Raw genomic sequence first — 4,539 nt, 5'->3', positions numbered from 1 at the left:
ACTTCGGTTACACCATAATCAATGAAGAATCTCTCCATTACTTTCTTAATCACTCTTGATGTGCATCCACTATGCTCAAAATAATGTAAAGCAGGATATCCAGAAAGTCTATCTACATAAACCAAGAAATTCTTTCCACTTACAGAAAATATATCCACAGCTACTGCTTCAAATGTTCGATGTTTGTTCGATCCACTGTAAGTCTAACCTTGCCATTTTTCTTTTCCATCACAACCATAGGGTGACATCATTAAATATTAACGGCAGTGTTACGGAGCATATACTCCTTGTCCAAAGCGAACACAGAGATAACAATAGTAGGGTTGAATACGCCAAAAATACTTTATTTTATTAACTATGGACTTTCATGAAGCTAAGTTAGGTCCTTATTCGTTAATTCAAATAGAAAAGGCACATTTTATTTATCTATATAAAGTTATCCTTTTGGCTATTTAGAATGAAGGAAAAAGGATATCAAATTAATATATTTTTGATGAGACTGAGCTTGTATATTTTAATCTTATATTTTAAGTTTTTGTAATCTTGTTCTAAAATAATATTAGAAAATTATCAAGAATGGCTCAAATGGTTTCGCATCTCTTTTATATCATTAATTGCAACCTATAAGTGGTGTTCTGTGTCTTGAAATTGAATGTGATAATCAAGTTAAAATAAAAAGAGAATTTTTTGTTTTTTTAACAATTAATTTCCTTTACAGAAGCTAGAATAAAAATTTGATCATAATTTCTTTTGTAGCATAAATGGTTAATTGTGATACATTTGACAAAGTTTCCATCGACTTTCATTCAAATTTTTCGCGAGACCGCAGTTTTGGTTTAATTTCCAAATCTCATAATAATCAATATAAAAAATAAAACGAACTTCTCCAACAAAGAAGTAATAAATATTACTTTTCCTCAACATATTGATTTTTTGCTTACTTTCACTTCTTCTCCTATATCCGTCACTTGATCCAAAGGTTCATTTTCCTTTTTATCTTCACCATCTAATTATTTGGGAGAAAAAACTCCTTCATCGTTTTCGGCTAATTCATTACAAGATATCACTGAACATTAAATTGTGTAATATTATTAATTTCTATTTCACTTCTTCTCTTTTATGATTTTAGAAATAACTTATCAACCCATTTTCATCCAAAACAAAGACTCACATAAATATGCAACTGATGTGTATCAATCACAGGGAAAAAGAAAGGAAAAGTGTTTTTCATACGAAGGCAGTAATTTGTAAAGTAAATATTTGAAGTAGTAAATCAAAAAATGTGGAACTTGTAAACAATGCAGGAGAAAATATCTAAAAGAATCTTTCAAAAGATTTAGCACTTCCGACTCTGTTTCTGGAGTCTCGTTTTACAGACCACCTTCTACAAAAGAAGTACGAGAAAAGTGGATTCCAGCTTTACGGAGAAAAGATTGGAAGCCTGAGGAATATGGAGGATAAAGTGTCTTCTCAGCAAATTTCTTGCCGTCATATAATGTTACTTAACATGGATCTGTCAACAATACTAAATTAAGTCACAATTTTCTTCAAAATATCATTCACAATCAAGGACACTATGCCCTTCAATTTTAAAGTTAAATTTTTAAGTCTATTCCAGATACTTCGCCTTTAGGCTTCAACATAGAAAACTTATTTTGTGTCGTAGTGTCCTCTCCAGAACTTCACCTTCAAATTATTCAAGCAGCAAAGATAATTCTCCAGGATTCAAAGATACTTCAAGAAGTGTATCACTTTTCTACGCTTGGATTAAATTACGTTCTGATATTAAAAAGTTAATTGAAAAATGCATCGCATGTCAACAAACGAAGCCTTTTAGAATGTTCAAGCTCACTTCCTATTTCGATCCACCATCAGCAAGACTTGCCTTCATCCATATTCATATAATTGGCTTGTTCACACTCGTCAAAATGACTGCTATGCCCTGACTAAAATGGATCGGTATAAGAGGTGGACAGAAGCTATACCAATTCAAAATAACAGTTCCACAAATCCCTAAAAACTGGGCTAGTTAAATGGATACTAAAAGAGAAGGAAAATTGTATGAATGCTCTGCCTGTTATTTGCGGGGACTGAGGAATTCAGTACCAATAGATCAAGGATTTAAAATTTGTCTTCCAGTTACTTACTGGTCTCTCAGAATCTTATTTGATACGTTTCCTATTCTTAAGGCAAATACCAATATGGGGCGCTTCACTCACGTTCCCCCATGAGTAACCCAGAGGGAATGTTCAACAATCGTCTGTTCAAAGCTGAGTACGTTTTTCAAGTTGGATAATTTCTTTGTCCAACTTTCTTAGGTGATTCTAAAATCCTGGCAAAATAAGATCGTTATTTTAAGGTGGACTTGTGCGCCAATGTCGATAATGTTTACAAAGATAGACTTCGTCCTGCTTTTGTCATCACCAGGGTCCTACCAGAATCTTCAATTGTACTCTGTACAAAATACATTTTATAAATAAATTACGGTTGTCATTGCTTGATTATTTTTTTTTTTAAAGGGCGAAATTTTTTTTTTAGACTAGAAGAGTTTTAAAATATAAACAAAGTAAAACATAGTATAACCTGGTAAAAATAAATTTAATGAGTTTGAAACTTAATGCTGTTTAGAATCCATCTATTTATAAATTCACTAACATATGTATCTATGGGAATGATTAAAATAATTCATAACTTTTATGATCTTCCAGATTCAAATTTATTTATCTTTTATCACTATAAATATTTATATTTACAATTTTTTAGTTACGGCTAGTGGCTGAAAAAAAGAAGCCCAATATTGTTGGCTCATGATAATAAAAGTTAAATAACTGTTGCCATCGCAAAGAAGTTATATAAGATCACATCTTCGTTTCATCAGAACCTGGATCATTTTATTTAAAACACACAACGCCAAGTCGTATTACAAGGACGGCCATTTTTACTTATATAACAAATTTATTAAAGGGACAAAGTTAGAGTTTAGATGGCATAATTTCCATTGGGTATAATGGAATAGCAACTAACCCCGGTTGAAAATGTAGCGTGATTCAATATTTAGGGATCTATTTAGAGAGATCGTTACAATGGTTTCAATGTACGTCCGAATCCTCATCTTCAGTAATGTCGAGAAAGGCAATGCCAAGATCAACCACAGATCTTAAAACCAAAACAACCATCCAGACAATAATAGAAAACTCAAGGATATGTGGCCTACATTTTAAAGAGGTGGAATTCATTATTAATCATGTTGACGAGTGACATGTGTAGGGCCAGGGGTATAAAAGACAACTGCGTAGTCGGTAAAACAGCTCAAATTTTAAATTATCGATGCAGTATTTATTAAATTTATGTTTTGATGATGCTTGAAAGATGATGTAGATGCCTAAGTTTGGGCAAAGCCAGAAATGTTCTCCTAAGCCTCCGAACTATATTTCTTTCACATCAACCACCACCAAGGCAAATGCAAGTTTCCACTAGTTATACAAGATTTTAACTTAAATACCAACGTCAAGTGGCCTTGGAGTCTAAAATGTTCAAGGAGGAAGAAGTGCTCACGTTAACTGACATGTTTGAAGAGTAATCACGGAGACATTGGCATCATGATTTCTTATTCTAAAACCACCCAAATTGTCAATCGTAAAATTTGAAGCTACTTAGGACAAGGGCATAGAAATCAAAGAAAGTTTAAAATGGGATTTATTCGATTAAAAGCGGATAAGATATATTCCGTAGCTGAAGCTAACAATATTTATTCATATCTTGGATCAAAGGAGATTTGACTTAATATCACATGTGTTAAGTAATTAGGAGCTTGCTGTAAGGATTGAAATAATCTCAAGACTTAGAGATACCCCAAACAACCAAGTTGGAATTTTTAAAAGAGCAGTTACCACTACTCTTCCAAATCGTAATAGGGAGGAGGTACACTGTAGGCCCTTCTTCTGTTTTGAAGTATTTTGTTGTAAAATGTCATTACTGCACTCTTTGACCAAATTTATTATATGTCCTATACTTTCAAAATTCCTAGCATCTCTGTACACTTTCAAGTGGAGGCAGATTTTCCAGTTTCAACTTGGCAATATTTAAATGCCAGAATAAAGGATCTGAATAGAACAGAACCAAATATGACTCTTATAATTGAGGAGGTCTACTCTGTTCAAAAATTGTAGTTTGTAATTATAAAATTGAAAAAAGCGGGAGCAAACTTTGTTCCCTTTTACACTGTATGTCAAATAGAAACAATACGCATATTCTCACATATTATTTTGTAGTAATAGTAAAAATATTAATAAAAAAATAAAAAAGAGAAAAAATAAGAAGGTCGATTTCCCTTTCCCGATTTTCTTATATGTGTTTATTCAGAAACAGTTTATTTGTTGTAGCTGCCAGGTTTCTCTGCGGTACCGCCATATCCCTGCCTACATCCTGGGGAACTGCATTTCCATCCCATTCTTTTCCTAAAAGAAACAATGAAAGCTCCTTCAACTTCTAAATAGTTATTAAGTTTACAAAAACGTTAATGGGATATCAATAACACAA

This window comes from Lepeophtheirus salmonis, chromosome 6, assembly GCF_016086655.4.
Source record: "Lepeophtheirus salmonis chromosome 6, UVic_Lsal_1.4, whole genome shotgun sequence".
Taxonomy (NCBI): Eukaryota; Metazoa; Arthropoda; class Copepoda; order Siphonostomatoida; family Caligidae; genus Lepeophtheirus; species Lepeophtheirus salmonis.
This window is presented reverse-complemented; position numbering follows the sequence as displayed.